Consider the following 17,266-nt stretch of genomic DNA (forward strand, 5'->3'; position numbering starts at 1 on the left):
CAGCGTGGGCTAAGATTTCAGTTAAAAACTGTCCCCCTTTAAATTGGCAGCAGCCTGTGTGGCAGAAGGAAAGGAACGGTCTCACAGGAAACGTGGAAGAATAATGCTAATGCAAACACTAACGCTATTACGAACACCGATCCTAATACTAATAACAGCAGCTACATTTGTTGGGCCCTTATGCACCAGGCACTTTGCATGTATGATCTCACTTAACTCTTGTTATGACTATGAGCCATGAAAATTGATGGCGATATTATTAACGTCAAGACACAGGGCTGAGAAATCTTATTCTCTAAAATCATAGACTATTGGGGAGCCTGGGTGGCTCAGTCGGTGGAGCGTCCAACTTCGGCTCAGGTCATGATCTCGCGGTCCGTGAGTTCGAGCCCCGTGTCGGGCTCTGTGCTGACAGCTCAGATCCTGGAGCCTGTTTCGGATTCTGTGTCTCCCTCTCTCTCTGACCCTCCCCGTTCATGTTCTGTCTCTCTCTGTCTCAAAAATAAATAAATGTTAAAAAAAAAATTTAATAAAATCATAGACTATGAGAAATGTTGCTACTTGGGATCCTTTCCAGAAAAGGTCCTGAAGGTTCTGAGCAAGGCAGGTCACCAGAACACAGGGCAGCTTTGACCTCCAGCCTAAGTGCAGAGTTTCCAGTGAAGGGTTTCGGGATGCAACATTCCACAGTTAGCTTCATTTTTTTTAAATTTTTTTTTTTTTTTACATTTATTTATTTTTGAGAGACAGAGCACAAGTGGGGGAGGAGCAGAGAGAGAGGAAGACACAGAATCTGAAACAGGCTCCAGGCTCTGAGCTGTCAGCACAGAGCCCGGCACGGGGCTCGAACTCAGAAACCGTGAGATCATGACGTGAGCCAAAGTCAGGCACTTTACCGACTGAGCCACCCAGGTGCCCCTAGCTTCATTTTATAGCGAGGAAACAAAGTTCTGAATTCACTCCCTAGCCCCGAGGGTCATCAGACTTCAAGTTTCTAACAGAGCCTAAACCAATGCTCCGAAGGCCTGATAACCCCTCTTTTGAATCATTACTACTTTGTTACCAGTAACACTCTTGTTCCTCCTGCCTCCTGGACAAAGATTCCTGCAAAACTCAGCTACCAAACTGTCCTTACTTCACGATGGCACTCAGTCCAGACCTGCTCCTGCTTACCCTCGTTCGTTCCCCGAACCATTCAGCATATGCCCCAAACTCTGTGAAAATCCCCCTCCTACTTTCTTTGGCTGAGATGCCCGTGGTTTGCCATGGTATATGGGCTTTTTTAACATCTGCCCTTTTGGGGTAAAGGGATGGTCCAGGGGACTTGACCTAATGGGTCCAACTCTATGAAGTAGGAGCATTTTTATCCCTATATTTAAGGATGAGTGGCTCATTGGGACGCCCGGGTGGCTCAGTCGGCTGAGCGTCCAACTTCCGCTCAGGTCATGCTCTCACGGTTCGTGAGTTCCAGCCCCGCGTCGGGCTCCGTGCTGACAGCTCAGGGCCTGGAGCCTGCTTCGGATTCTGTGTCTCCCTCTCTCTCTGCTCCTCCCCTGCTCACACTCTGTCTCTCTCTCTCTCTCAAAAATAAAGATTAAAAAAATTAAAAAAATAAAAAAAGGATGAGTGGCTCAGTAGGTGAAGCATCCAACTCTTGATCTCAGCTCAGGTCTTGATCTCAGGGTCGTGAGTTTAAGCCCCGACTTGGGCTCCACACTGGGCATGAAGCCTACTTAAAAAAAAAAAAAAAAAAGTAAAAAGTGAAGATGAAAACCTGAGGTTCGTCATGTGTCTGAAACACATGGCTTTTGAATGGTAGAACCTGGTTCTAAATCCAGGCTACCTAAAAATAGCAGCCACCATTTACTGAGCTTTTCCACGTATAAAGCACACGCTCAAGACCTCTGGGACACGCAGCAGGGCCTGGAGTCAGGAGTCTGGTATCCCCTTGTTGAGGTCAATAACTCAGGAGAAGGGGTGCCTGGGTGGCTCAGTCGGTTGAGCGTCCGACTTTGGCTCAGGTCATGATCTCACAGTCTGTGAGTTCAAGCCCCGCATCAGGCTCCGTGCTGACAGCTCAGAGCCTGGAGCCTGCTTCAGATTCTGTGTCCCCCTCTCTCTCTGCCCTTCCTCCGCTCACGCTCTGTCTCTGTCTCAAAAATAAATAAAAACATTAAAAAAAAAAATAAGAGAAGAACTCCATTGAGCAGCTGTATCAGCCATGGCTTCTGGAGTAGGAGAGAATTTGGCCAACAGACAGGTTGCCGCAAAGGTGGCTGGAGAAGGATTGGCCGCCTGTGACTAGAGTAGGTGTGGACTGCTTGGGGGAGTGATCTGGAAACCAAAGCGTGCACAAGAATCACCTGCAGCAGTTGTGAAAATGCAGATTTCCAAACACCTCCCTCTCGTTAAATCCACTTTCCAGACGCATTAGTTACAAGCACGTCAAAGTTTCTTTTTAAACTTGCTGCAAGGGAGGAGGCTTTCTAAAAGAAAAAAAAAGAAAAGAAAAACCTAATTCAAAGACTTCTTTCTTGGTGGAGACATTTTAAAAGGAAATCTTAAGAGTATTTAAATCTCTGCTCTCCTGGGGCACCTGGGTGGCTCAGAGGGTTAAGTGTCTGGCTTCAGCTGAGGTCATGCTCTCGTGAGTCATATGGCTCATGAGTTCAAGCCCCACATGGGGCTCTGTACTGACAGTTCAGAGCCTGGAGCCTGCTTTGGATTCTGTGTCTCCTTCTCTCTCTGCCCCTCCCCTGCTTGCCCTCTGTCTCCCCAAGATAAGTAAAATGCTGAAATTAATTTTTTTAAATTAAATCTCTGCTGTCCAATGTGAGAGTCACAGCCACACGTGATTATTGGGCACTTGAAATGTGACCAGTCTGATAGCGACATGCTGTAACTATAAAACACATGCCAGCTTTTGAGGAAGTAAATATGTAAAATATCACATTAATAATTTTTATATTGATTGCATATTGAAATGATATTTTGTATTTCTTGAGCTAAACTGTGTTATGAAAATTAATTTCACTTCTTTTATTTTAGTTTGCTTTATTTGAATTAATGTTTTAATTTACATTAGTTAGCATATAGTGTAATGATTTCAGGAGTAGATTCCAATGTTCATCCCCTATGTATAACACCCAATGCTCATCCCAACAAGTGTCTTCCTTAATGCCTCTTGCTCATTTAGCCCTTCCCCCAACCCCCAACCCCTCCAGCAACCCTCAGTTTGTTCTCTGTATTAAAGAGTCTCTTATGTTTTGTCCCCCTCCTTGTTTTTATATTATTTTTGCTTCCCTTCCCTATGTTCATCTGTTTTGTATCTTGAACTCCTCATATGAGTGAAGTCATATGATATTTGTCTTTCTCTGACTAATTTCACTTAGCATAATACCCTCCAGTTCCATCCACGTAGTGGCAAATGGCAAGATTTCATTCTTTTTGATCGCCAAGTACTATTCCATGGTATGTATTTACCACATCTTCTTTATCCAGTCATCCATCAATGGACATTTTGGTTCTTTCCATACTTTGGCTATTGTTGATAGTGCTGCTATAAACGTTGGGGTGCATGTGTCCCTTCAAAACAGCACCCCTGTATCCCATGGATAAATACCTAGTAGTGCAATTGCTGGGTTGTAGGGACTTTTATTTTACTTTTTAAAAGCATTGGTCACTGGCATTATATTTCTGTCACACTGTGCTGGGTTCGATGGTCATTGTTAGACTGTGGACAGCAAGAGTTTTGAAGAGTGTCTGGTTGAAGGTTATTAGAACCTCCCAGCACTGGTTAAATCTCTGTAGGCTTCTCCCAAGACTGTTGTAGGCTAGGTGAAGTTCTCAGAAAAGGTTCTTAAGCCAGTTAAAGTCCGTCAGACAATTGCTCAGTGTTTTCTCAGGAATGCCAAGTTTTTCTGGGAGGAAACAGCTGTTCGTACCAGACCACACCATGCCATGCCAGCTTGGGTTGGGAACAGTTTCTTTCTCAGCTCCAGAAAACATGATTCCATGGGTCTGAGGAGGACCCAGAAATCGCATTGTTAACCAGACCCTTCGATGAGTCTAATTCTGAGGTTCAGAGCTGTTGACTCTGAAGGCGATTATATAGGCTTGGCAACCCCATAAGAGGGAGGGGGAAATGGCCTTTTAGAGAAGCCATCTGCGTCACAGAATGCCACCCGATGGGGAAGCAGGGGACAAGATTCAGCACGAGGCCAGGCTCCAGTCTCTCCCTGAGGTGAGGTCACTCCCACTACACTTAACTCTTTTGGATCTACCTCCCCACGTGCCTGTGTTGAGTGTCACGGGGCTCCTGCCTGTGGCCTTCCAATCTCACTGTGCACTTTGCTTTTAAAAAGAACTTTGAAAAATGATGGACTTGTCCCCGCATTTTTAAGTTGACAGTGGAAACTTTTCATCATCAGTTGACATCATCAGTTGACATAGTTACAGAGGGTAGAATTTCTAGTGCATTTTCAATATTGACATTCCAAAACAAAATGATTACATCACTCTTAAATAGATCCATTGAGATCTGCATACCATTGCAATTTGCTACCCATCCTGATCATTTTATTTTGTTTTAAAGTTTTATTTACTTAAGTAATTTCTACACCCTGAGATCAAGAGTTGCAGGCTCCACTGGCTGAGCCAGTCAGGCAGCCCTCCTATCCTGATCATTTTAAAACATGGAAAGCAGCTCTTCTAAGACAGAAATTTGTATCATTCCTTTCCTTTTAAAAAAAATTTTTTAATGTTTTGTTTTATTTTTGAGAGAGAGAGACAGAGACAGAGACAGAGTGCAAGCAGGGGAGGGGCAGAGAGAGAGGGAGACACAGAATCCAAAGCAGGCTCCAGGCTCTGAGCTGTCAGCACAGAGTCCAATGCAGGTCCTGAACCCACAAACTGTGAGATCATGACCTGAGCCGAAGTCGGAGGCTTAACCGACTAAGCCACCCAGCCTGTAGAGGCTTTTAGTGATGGAAATTTGAACAAGGCAGAAGGGCCCACGGTAACCACCGGCCACCAAGCTGATGCAGCCAGATTCATTAAGCCCTAGGCCCTCACCCATCAGTGGGCTACTTACAACCGGGCACAGTTCTTAAGATTACCAAAAAAAGGGAAAATTCCATACATCCCATATTCCCTCACTCTACCCTATTGCTATAGTCCCTCACCACCACCTCCTGGCAGACAGAATCTCTGTGGTTGTCCTGCCCACTACTCTGTTGCAATGTATTCAATAAACTTCTATCTCTTTTGTTCTGCCTTGGGTGAATTCTTCCATCTCCCGCATCACTAGCTCCCACCACAATACATATATTACAATTTTTGACAGTTATTCCATTTCAAAAGTAATTTTACTGGAAAGACATCTTTTAATGAGGTGGGTCAGGCTGCTTTTCCCATATAACCTTGGATGAATAATAGTCATTGCAAGAAAGAGACATTTATATGTGTAAGTGCTAAGAATTTTGCTTATACAGATGGGAATGGATGGAGTTTTGTTAAAGTAATGTCACTCAATTTGTAAAATTCCTTATGAGTTAATATGTCAAAAATGATTTTATGACTGATTAAAATTGTACTTAGTAAGTTGTTGGCTGGCAACTTGGTTATAACCTCCTCCAATTCAGTTAAAAGCAAAGGATTGGCAAGGGGAGCTGTTGTGGATTGAATGTCTGTATCTGCCCCTGCCCCCCACTCCTTCAGATGCAGAGATCCTAACCCCCAATGCGATGGTGTTTGGAGGTCAAACGTCTAGGAGATGATCAGGTAATGGGATTAGTGCCTCTATTAAGGAGACCCCAGACAGTGCCCTCACGACTTCCTCCAAGTGAGGACGCGGCAAGAAGATGGCTGGCTCATCTGTGAACCAGGAAGTGGGCTCTCGTCTGACAAGGAATCTCTTGGTGCCTCGATCTTAGACTTCGTCTCCAGAACTGCGAGAAATAAATTTTATTGTTTATGAGCCGCTCAGTTTATGGTATTCTGTTCTCGCAGCTCAGACTGGCTAAGACAAGCATCTAGAATTACAGGTGGGTCCCTTAAACGGAATCTAATGCCCAGCTATCCCTTGGAAAGTCTTGGTGTGTTCCCAAGGGCTCACATACTCCAGGTGGTCCTGCACAGGCAGGCAGGGCAAGCGGCTGATGCAGCTTCAAACTCTAAGTAAAGATAACCTTGGGCTGCCTGGGTGGCTCGGTTGGTTGGGCATCTGACTCTTGCTTTCGGCTCAGGTCATGTTCTTATGGTTCGTGGGATGGAGTCCTGTGTGGGGGTGGTGTGCTAACAGCACGGAGCCTGCTTGGGATTCTCTCTCTCCCTCTCTCTCTTTCCCTCCTGTGTGTGCTCTCTCTTTCTCTCTCCCTCAAAAATAAGTAAATAGACTTTAAAAATTAAAAAAAAAAAGATAACCTTGACCGTTGGCCTCTCGGGGTGCTCTTCAGGACCCATCACATCCAGGGCTGCCTTCCCTTGGCCTCGCCTTCCCTCTTGTGTGATAGATTGCTTTCTGAAACATTTCTAGGTGTGTCCCTAAGTTTTCGTTGGGGAGGTATCCAGTATGCACTTTTTGTCACGGCAGAGTCAGTTCAAGCTCTTTGAGAGAACTGGCGTGGGTCCCTCCACACTTGCCGGTTGTGTGACCCCCTTGGATGTTACTTTCTTAAAGTCTCAGTGTCGGTCACCTCTGATGAAAACTTGGTTTGTTTTCAGGTTTACGTGATTGAATGCACACAAGGTCTGGGCAGCACGATGTCAGGAACAGTAAACGCTCAGTAACGGTAAGCTGTTATTATTATTATTGGCATTGCCCTAAATTCAGCCTCTTTTAAACCTTCCTGGCACAGGTGATACTCGTAAAATGCTCGGAGACTTGAAAGATAAATGACCGCACAGAACCTCAGGCCTTGTTGCTAGTGTCATATTACTGTGTTCCTCGTTAGCCCCATTTTCCTAGAGGAGGTTGGGTTGGGGAGGCAGTGCGCTGAGTTGAGGGCTGTGGGGAGTCAGTGCCCGAGCCGCAGAACAGGACAACAGACTCAACGGGACAGTCCCTCAGCCAGAGCTCTGTTTCTCTCTCAGCCTCTGTTTTCTTTCCTTTATTTAAAAAAAAATTTTTTTTAATGTTTGTTTATTTCTGAGAGAGAGAGACAGAGACGGAGCACGAGTGCAGGAGAGGCAGAGAGAGAGGGAGACACAGAATCCGAAGGAGGCTCCAGGCTCCGAGCTGTCAGCACAGAGCCCGACGCGGGGCTCGAACTCGTGAACTGTGAGATCGTGACCTGAGCCAAAGTTGGACACTTAACTGACTGAGCCACCCAGGCACCCCTCAGCCTCTGTTTTCTAAGACATGTGGCCCCACTCTGCTGGCCTCTCCATTCCATACTGAAATTGACCTTGATCCAGTGGAAAGAGCAAATGGGCTTTGAGTTTAGACAAACTTGGGTTTGGATCTTCGCACTGCCGCTAATAGTTATTGAACTTGGGAAACAGGGCTCTTGGAACGTATTTCCTCTTCCCTAAAATGGCGTTAACAATACCCACATTAGGTATTGAGAAAGCCAAATGAGCTAAGTCTCCAAAAATCCTTGCATGGTACTTGGCACATAGCAGGCCTCCGACAATTCCTGAATGTCACCAGGTACAGTAGGTAATTACTAGGGTATCTTCCTACAGCAGACATAGTGAAAAAAATACGCATGACTCAGGCAAATAAGGTGGTTTCACACGTCTTTGCCAAAGCAGAGCCTGGTGTAGGAAGACAGATAAGCCGGTTGGGCCTGCTCTGGTAGAAGGGTGGTGGGTGGTTGTAAGTTGGATCTAAGGCAGACTGGGCCGTTTTGAAGTTGAGCGGCTCATTTGTCCAACACGTAGGCGGCCAGCCTCGTTCACCATGACCCTGTTTGCACTTCGTCCGCACCTAAGAGGCGGGCTCTCTGATAGGTCTGCTTGTACCATGTGACCTTATCTCCTCTGCCAGGATGAGAATAGACACCATGCCCAAACTGGACTAATCAGATTTCCCTCTCCCTGGAACTTGGAATTGGGACTAAGAGATTCCGCCCTCGTCCTGAGATCTGCTTTTGGATGGAGAAGATATAAAAACTGGGGGACATGGTGTGGCCAGCTTCTGCCATATGGATCGTGAGGCAGGGAAAGCCAGGCGGCAGGGAGAGAGCAAATGAAATCAGAAAGAGAGAGAGAGAGAGAGAGAAAGGAAAGAGAAAGTCTGTATTTCTGGGTTCTTGACAGTTCCCACTTCCTGTTTCCAGATGCCTTCCTAGACCCGGCCACATCCTGGCCCCGGGATTTCGTTCGACGCTTCTGAGTACTTAATGATAAACACACCTCTCGTTGCTTGCACCGGAAGATGTGTGTTAGGCTATTTTGTGCTCAAGTTACAGAAGCCAGTTCAAGCATAAAGAGGAAATCAGTGGAAAGTGCTGGGGATCTCATGAGATCCAGGAGGTTGGAACAAGTTCATTTAAGGAGGAGCCAGCACCAAAGCCTTTCTGAGTGCTTTGGCCACAGACTGGGAAGCCAGCTTCCTTCGGGTGTGCTGCCATTAAGATGCCTCGGCGTTGGGTCTCTCAGTTCCAAACTCAAAGTTCCTAAGGTAGAGAGAACCTCGTTGAGCCACGATGAGCCAGTTGCTAATGGCTACGGGATGGCTTCAGGCAGCAGCAACATATCTGCCCAGAGGGTCTGATCAGGAGGACAGGACATAACGCTCCTGAAGAACAAGGTGGTGTTCCCTGTGGGCTGGTTTGTGTGGCTGCCTACTGTATATGGGGGACTGTCTTCGTGCTGAGAGGGATACAAGATTTATAAAACAGGGTCTCTAACATCAAAGAATTTATAATCTAGCTGCTAACAATCCTGTTCCAGGGCAGCCTGTGACAACTGCTAGAAGAGACGGAGAGCATGGACGGCCACGGGAATTTAGAGAAAGGCAAGATGCCTTGGAAGTGTGGGGACGACAGCCCAGATTCCAGGCTAGGTCAAGGTTGGCCAATGGCTTACTGAACAAAACACTAAAAATGCACTTGACATGCCTTATAATCATAACCAGAAGAAGCGTGTATTTGAAATCAAATGTGAGGGGCTCCTGGGTGACTCAGTTGGTTAAGCGTCCCACCCTCGATTTCGGCTCAGGTCACGATATCATGGTCTTGAGATTGAGCCCCGAGTCAGGCCTCTCTCTCTCAAAATAAATGAATTAACAGCTTAAAAAAATGTTCAGTGCAATAGAGTAAGAACGTGTTCTTTGGTGGACGAATCCAGAGTGCGTGAGGCACACTGACATTTGCAAATGCACCCAGTGAAGAGAAAATACACACTGATTGCACCAGGGTCCTGCCAGACTTGCCAGGCAAGTTGATCATATCCCTGAAACCCAGCCCTGATTGTAAGCCTCTGGTCAGCCCGTTTCCCCTGAACTCTCGTCCCCATAGTGTTCATGCTTGGAATCTCCAGGGCTCACTGGTCACTGGAAGCATCCTTCCGAGGCAAATACATCCTTAAAAAAAATTTATTTTTATTGCTATATAATTGACATTTAACATTATATTAGCGTCAAATGTACAACATAATGATTTAACACATGTATATATTGCTAAATGGTCACAACTCTGCTCACCACATCTAGTTAGACATTTTTCTCCTTGTGATGAGAACTTTTAAAATCTGCTCTCCTAGCAACTTTCGAGTATGAGATACCGTGTTATTAACTGTAGTGACCATGCTGTACGTGACATCCGCAGGACTGATATGTTATGGCAAATACATTCCTAATCTGTTCTTAGAATACATCCTGGCCTCAACAAAAACCTGGGTGACTTCATCAATTTCCATGTCATGTCTGTGGGGGTCCCCGTCAACTTAAAACCTTACATCTACTCAGTGTTCACTGGATAAAGTCTGAGCTCGTTAGCATGGTAGCTAGCCTACCGTAATCCCGTCTATCTCCATCCACCTCCAGCCTCTTCTTTCCATGCTTCCACTTAAAAAAAAAATTAATGTTTATTTACTTTTTGCGAGAGAGAGAGAGAGAGAAGAGAGAGAGTGGGGGAGGGGCAGAGAGAGTGGGAGACACAGAATCTGAAGCAGGCTCCAGACTCGGAGCTGTCAGCACAGAGCCTGATGCGGGGCTCGAACCCACGAACTGTGAGATCATGACCTGAGCCAAAGTCGGACACTTAACCGACTGAGCCACCCAGGTGCCCCACCATGCTTCTGCTTTGAGGAACCCTCAACTATTTCTACCATATGCCCTACTGTTCTGAAGAGGGTCCTTGGCTGGGAGCACATGAGCCTTCATCAGGGATTAGGGTGGTAAAAAACATAGGAGAGAACTACGGTCAGCCTCACCAAGATAGCCTGGAAGCCCCAGACCTACCAGAAGCTGCACTAGTTCTCCTGCGCTAACCCTGGAGATGCTGGGCTTCTGGTTTTCCATCAGGCCCCCAGTCTCTGCAGCTCTGGGTTCCTCGCAGTGTCTCACTGCGGATTCAACCAGATCTCTACGGAAGCTCATTACACATTACCCCCAAGCCACGGGCATTGAATTTAACTTAAATACTCAGTACCCAAGCTCCTAAAATAGGAGATTGTTTACTTGAGGTACAATGATCAGGAAGAAACACACGGTAGAGCTTCTCATTCCCCTCTACAGCTCTGTAGCCGAAGCACCATTTCTTCTGGCTAAACTTGGCCACTAGTAGGCACGCTGACTTGTCAAAGAGGTAGATGTCAATTGTGCAGCACTGGATCGGCCCCCTGTGTCTCGACCCTAATTGTCGCATTAGAGAAGGCATAATTTCCAGTACTGGGGCTGATCTTGCGGGGGTTGGGGTGTGTTCCTCTCTGGGGGATCTCTCCTGTGTGCCCTGCCACAATGGCTCTGTTATAAATGGGTATGGAGAGTTAATACTTTTGAGGCTTCCCCCTTGATGTTAAAGATGGAAAGAGCTTGGCGATTGGTTAGTCCCAGTTCCTGACAGCGTGGAGGACAGAGTGGGTATAGGAGTCAACAAACATTGGTGGGCTCTTGTCCAGTTCTCTGGTTTTCATAAACCCCTTGAATGGTTTGGTCTTTGGGACGTTGCAATCTTTTATCTTCTACCTACAGAGGATTTGGGGACATGAGAAAGAAACGTCCATGTTCTTCAACTCAGTCTTGTTGGTTCTCTCTGTTAGAGCAGCCTAACCTCCTCTACGATTTTTGTCCTTTCTGAATGAGGAGACATTGCTTAGCGTATGACTTACTACCGCTGAAAGGTGCTGAATGGACCAGGCTCCGGATCGAATACATTACACACGCTGCCTCACTGAATCCTCATGACAACCCTATGAATTAGGTACTATTACTGACCTATTTCGGACACGAGGAAACTGCGGCTTAGAAAGGTCCAGCAGCATGCTGAAAGTCATAGAGTCGCTCAGTTGGATGCGCCAGGCAGTAATTCAGCTCTGGAGCTGCCAGGGTAGGCGTTGGGACCGAAATTCCAGCACACACGATTGCAGCTCCTGTAGGCTTAGCTGATTGGCTCAGGGCTTCGCCCGCATGTTTGGCCTGCGGGTGTCCCCTGTGACACAGCCTAGGTGCTTCGGTCCTTACTTGCAAGGGCTGCAACCATTGGCACGTTCGAGCTCACACATTTGTAAGACAGAGACCAAAATGCAGCCAGGGTGACTTACCCGTGATGTGAAATGTTCTCTCCTGATTTAATAATGCTATGAGGTTATAGATTTCCCCTTTGGGTAAACTTTGGAAAGGAAATCCTTTGGAACCACAGAGTTGGAAGAGGCGTGCTGGGTTCGGTTCAGGGTTCCACCGCTTCCAGCTGTGTGACTTTCAGCTTTGGGTTCCACATATTTTTTTTTTAAACGAGGGTGTGAATTGATTTCAGAGAATTGCATGAGGACGGAATTGGCTATTTAATCCGAAGTCCTGAGTGCTATGCTTGGCGCACAGTGAGGGGAGGGTGAACACAGCTTTCATTGCAGAGGATGAGAGTTGCTAACAGGCCACTGGATTTTGCAATCGGGTGAATGGTGAATGTCTCGAGGGCAGTTTTGGGGGTGGTAGGGAGGGGAATGGGGCGGGCGGGGTGGGGGGAGTCTGACTGCAGGTGAGTGAGAGCTTGAGAAAGTGGCACCTCATGTATAAAGACTACCTGCTCTGTAAAGAAACATGTTGGCTTAGGAAAGGTGAGATGGGGCAGGTTGACAAGTGACAGAGGTTCAGAGGAGGGTTTCTTGAAAAACAGTTTTAAGGGGAGGGGTGCCTGGTTGGCTCAGTCAGTTGAGTGTCCGACTTCGGCTCGGGTCATGGTCTGGGGGTTCGTGAGTTCGAGCCCCTGCGTCCGGCTCTGTGCTGACAGCTCAGAGCCTGGAGCCTGCTTCGGATTCTGGGTCTCCCTCTCTCTCTCTGCCCCTCCCCTGCTCACAGTCTCTCTCTGTGTCTCTCAAAAACTGAATAAAAACATTAAAAAACTAAAAAAAAAAACTTCTAATGGGAGAAACAAAGTAGGTTTGACAGGGATCAAAGAGGTAGTGGACAGGGTGAGACTTAAGATAGAAAAAAGGGGCGCCTGGCTGGCTCAGTCAGCTAAGCATCCGACTATTGGTTTCGGCTCAGTTCATGATATCATGGCTTTGTGGGTTCAAGCCCTGCGTCAGGCTCTGTGCTGGCAGGACAGCACTCTGTCTCCCTCTCTAGCTGCCCCTCCCCCACTCATGCCGTCTCTGTCTCTCTCAAAATAAATAAATAAACTTAAAAATTAAAAAAAAAAAAAGATGGTGCACCTGGGTGGCTCAGTTGGTTAAGCATCTGACTTCAGCTCAGGTCATGATCTCATGGTTCATGAATTCAAGCCCCATGTCGGGCTCTGTGCTGTCAGCTCAGAGCCTGGAACCTGCTTCAGATTCTGTGTCTCCCTCTCTCTCTGCCTCTCCCCTGCTCATGCTCTCTGTCTCAAAAAAGTAAAACGTTAAAAAAAAATTTTTTTTTATTAAAAAAAAAGAGAAAAAAAAGAAAAATACTTAATGGAACAAGGGGTGTAATCTGGTGCACAAAGAACCAAAGGCTTGGGCAGAAATCAAACCCGTTGTTTCTCTGAGACAGAGAGAAGGAGAAGATGGGCAAAGATACAGGTGATCTAAAGATGGGGAAGGATGGAAACAGTGGCCGCTTGATAAATCAATTCTTTTTTCTTTATTCGTAGATAATTGAAGATAACGTCTATTTTCTGTGTGACGTAGGGGTCGTTATGGTAGCCCGCCTTCGATGACCCCGCCATCCCTCCTCCTGGTCCTCAGTCTGTGCAGCTGCCTCCCACGCTGTCCACACTGTACCAGGGATGTGCTGTGTGACCAACAGCATAGAGCAGAAGCTATGTGTTAGGGGTTGAACTGTGTCCCGCAGTAAGGCGTGCTGAAGTTCTAACCGCCAGCACCTCAGGATGTGACCTGAGTTGGAAATCGGGTCTTTCCAGAAGTAATTAAGCTAAAATAGGTCGTTAGGGCAGGCCCTCATCCAATATGATTGCTGGCCTTATAAAAAGGAGACATTTATGGGGCGCCTGGGTGGCTCAGTCAGCTGAGTGTCCAACTCTTGATTTCGGCTCAGGTCTTGATCTCACTGTTCATGGGATGAGATTGAGCCCCAAATCGAGCTCTGCGCTGACAGCACAGAGCCTGCTTAGGATTCTCTCTCTCTCCCTCTCTGCTCCTCCCCCACTTCTCTCTCTTTCTCAAAGTAAATAAACTTTTTTTTTTTAAGCGGGGGGGACGTGGGGCACCTGGGTCACTCAACTGGCTAAGCATCTGACTTTGCTCGGGTCATGATCTCGCTGTTTGTGAGTTCGAGCCCCGCATCGGGCTCTGTGCTGATGCTCGGAGCCTGGAGCCTGCTTCGGATTCTGTGTCCCCCTCTCTCTCTGCCCCTCACCCGTTCAACTTCTCTCTCTCTCTCTCTCTCTCTCTCAAAAATAAATAAACATTAAAAAGGGCGGGGGGAAACTTGGACACAAGTTCAAACAAAGACAGATGTGCACAGGGGGAAGATGGAGACGACGGCCATGTGACTCCATGGCAACGGAGTGCTGCTGCCACCAGCCAGAACACCAAGGATTACTGGCAAACACCAGTCACTGGGAAGAGGCAAGGAAGGATCCTCCTCTAGAGCAGTTCGAGTTGGGGACACTTCGGTTTGGGAAGCCTCCGGAACTGTGACTGAATCCATTTCTCTTGTTGTAAACCACCCAGTTCTCGGTATTTTGTAACGGCAGCCCTAGCGAACGAATACACTATGCGGTGTCATTGCCAAGATGGGTTGGTAAAAAGACTGTAGCTTCCACGTGAGGTGCACGCTGTCAGATCACTCCCTCTTGGGATACTCAGCTGCCAAGTCCTGAGGACTATCAGGCAGCCTAAGGAGAGGCCCACCTGGGAAAGAACCTAAGTCTCCAGCCAGCAAGGGTCCGCAGTGTGTCAAGAGTTGTGGGAGTGAACTTGGAAGGAGATCCCGGGCCCCCCCCCCCCCCTCCAGTTGAGGCTTCAGAAAAGACTGTGGCCCCAGCCTTCGGTTTGACTACAGTTTCAAGAGAGACTCTAAACTGGAACCACCCAGTCAAGCCACTCCTGAATTTCTCAGATCACAGGGACTATGAGAGAATAAATGCTTGTTGTTTAAGCGATTCACTTTTAGGGTAATTTGTTACACAGTGATATTTGATATACCTGCTAACAAGGAAGGAGGCGTGGTTGCTTGCAAAGAGGAGACAGAGCACGGAATGGCCGCTGAGATCACGAGAAAGGGAGCGGTGGACCCACAATACAGGTCTGATTAGTGGTTGCAAACTGTAGTTCAGAACCACCTGACTTGGGTACCAGTTAAATATTCAGATTCCTGAGCCTTGGGTTCCTGAATCAGGCTTTTCCCTGGGAAAATGGCACTGGCGATCTGCATTTGAAAAAGTGCCCAAGCGATTCTTTTAAAGAGCCATTGAGTTCGAGAATAATTGCCAGCAGAGGCAAAAAGCTAGAATTTAAACTGGGTAACTCACAGCACAGGCTGGCATCACGTAAGCACTACGCTGTGGACATACAAAGAATTGCTAAGTTTCGCCAACAATTCAGCAAATTCTGTGTTAGTGGGGATTACTTTGTATCCCTAAGAAAACATTCTCAGGAGTCCTTATGCTAACCTTCTCTTCCCTTTCTTTGTAAAGAGACTGCCCTATTTCTCCTTCAGTTCACCCTGTGTGGAGAAAGAAGCTCTCCCTATTCCGATTTCGACCTCACTCCAACCTTCTCTGGTCTTGGTGGTCAGGACTCTGCAAAGTCCTGCAAAGTAGGCCAGAAGTGCACAGAAGTGCTTCCTGTTTCTGGGGTTTCTGGGGCCACCCTAATGCACAGGCAGGCCTCACATGAGGGTCATGCTGCAGCTTTTGTGAGAAGGGCCTTGGCAGGAAAATCAGAAAGTGGGATGTTCTGGGCAGAAGAGATCAGTGGATTCTGTAAGCCTCAGTTTCTTCATTTAAAAAATGTTAGGGGCGCCTGGGTGGTGCAGTCGGTTAAGCATCCGACTTCAGCCAGGTCACGATCTCGTGGTCCGTGAGTTCGAGCCCCGCGTCGGGCTCTGGGCTGATGGCTCAGAGCCTGGAGCCTGTTTCCGATTCTGTGTCTCCCTCTCTCTCCGCCCCTCCCCCGTTCATGCTCTGTCTCTCTCTGTCCCAAAAATTAAAAAAAAAAAAAAAAATTAAAAAATGTTATATGCCGGGGCACCTGGATGGCTCAATCAGTTGAGCGTCCAACTTCTGCTCAGGTCATGATCTCACAGTTTGTGGGTTTAAGCCCCACGTCGGGCTCTGTGCCGACAGCTCAGAGCCTGGAGCCTGCTTCGGATTCTGTGTCTCCCTCTCTCTCTGCCCCTCCGCTGTTCGCACTCTCTCTAAGATAAATAATTATAAAAAAATTAAAAATTAAAAAAAATTAAAATGTTATAAGGCTACATGAAGGGTTGTGTGAGGAGTGACTGAGGTGATGTGTGCAGTGTCCCTAGCACAATGCCTGGCACACAACAGCGGCTCAGAAAATGGGAGCTGCCGATATTAAGAGGTGTAGTAAGGAGGCTATGCCTGGTGCTCTGAATGTAAGTTTATCTTGGTGTTACGATCGTTTCTGTCCCAAATCTGCTTCCCCATGACTGTCCCAATCAGGGCTCCAGCCATAACCCGAGTGAGATATGGGTCCTCGGAGGAGGAAAGATGGAACTAGATAAGTGGATTTTATGGAGAACAAAAAGTGAGTTCCTAGACCTAGGGCAGCATTCCTCTAGGTCTCCTGGTTGAGTATTAGAACCACCTGCAGCCCTTACTAACTAACTAGGACTCTAGTCCAGACCAATTACATTAGAATTTCTGCCAGTAGGGACCCAGGCAGTGGAATATTATGAACACTTGTCAGGTGATTTTAGTGATCATCTGGTGTTGAGGTTAAAGCACTCACGTTAAAGTAGAAGGTTCACAGGACTTTTGATTATTATGTACAAAATGAAAACAGCAACAAAAAAATCACAGTGTGGCAACTGAAAGAAGTCAGATAGGGATGTAGGGGTGAATCAGTGGAAAATGGAGCATTTTTTAAAGCCATACATTTCCAAGAGAGATTTAAGAAAAACCTTTCAAAAAATATTTAGGGGCGCCTGGGTGGCGCAGTCGGTTAAGCGTCCGACTTCAGCCAGGTCACGATCTCGCGGTCCGTGAGTTCGAGCCCCGCGTCAGGCTCTGGGCTGATGGCTCAGAGCCTGGAGCCTGCTTCCGATTCTGTGACTCCCTCTCTCTCTGCCCCTGCCCCCTTCATGCTCTGTCTCTCTCTGTCCCAAAAATAAATAAACGTTGAAAAAAAAATATTTAGAATTAGCTAGGAACAAGGAAGCAATACTTTTTCTTTGTGTTGGAAAGTATCTGGTGATCTTTAGGACATTTTCAGAAAAACAGAGTTACTGGTCAGAATGAGCATTTTCCCCAGTCACGTGGTTGGGTCATGTTAAGTGGAAAAACGGCCACAAGTTTGAATATACACTTTTGATCATAAATATATTAAAGAGACATGGAAAGTGCCCATGATTATGTTTTATGAATAAAAAATCTTCATACCAAATGATACCAAATTCTGTATGTGAAGATGACTCATTTTATTTTTTTTTTTAATTTTTTTTTCAACGTTTATTTATTTTTGGGACAGAGAG

At 46.7% G+C, this 17,266-nt stretch overlaps 1 long non-coding RNA gene across 2 annotated transcripts in view; it reads right to left on the reverse strand.

Moving 5' to 3' along the window:
• Nucleotides 1–2,198: 2,198 nt before the first annotated feature.
• LOC121031983 (uncharacterized) overlaps nt 2,199–17,266 on the reverse strand; it is a 21,012-nt gene continuing 5,944 nt past the window's right edge. Inside the window, exon 3 of one of the 2 annotated variants that reach the window (XR_005791018.1) lies at nt 2,199–2,486. This is a non-coding gene — a long non-coding RNA (uncharacterized LOC121031983). Of the gene's footprint in view, nt 2,487–13,206; nt 13,379–17,266 lie in introns of those variants that run through there. The other variant, XR_005791019.1, reaches the window with a different exon arrangement.

The sequence above is a fragment of the Herpailurus yagouaroundi genome, unplaced genomic scaffold, assembly GCF_014898765.1.
Source record: "Herpailurus yagouaroundi ecotype Mexico unplaced genomic scaffold, PumYag 141, whole genome shotgun sequence".
NCBI classification, from domain to species: Eukaryota; Metazoa; Chordata; class Mammalia; order Carnivora; family Felidae; genus Herpailurus; species Herpailurus yagouaroundi.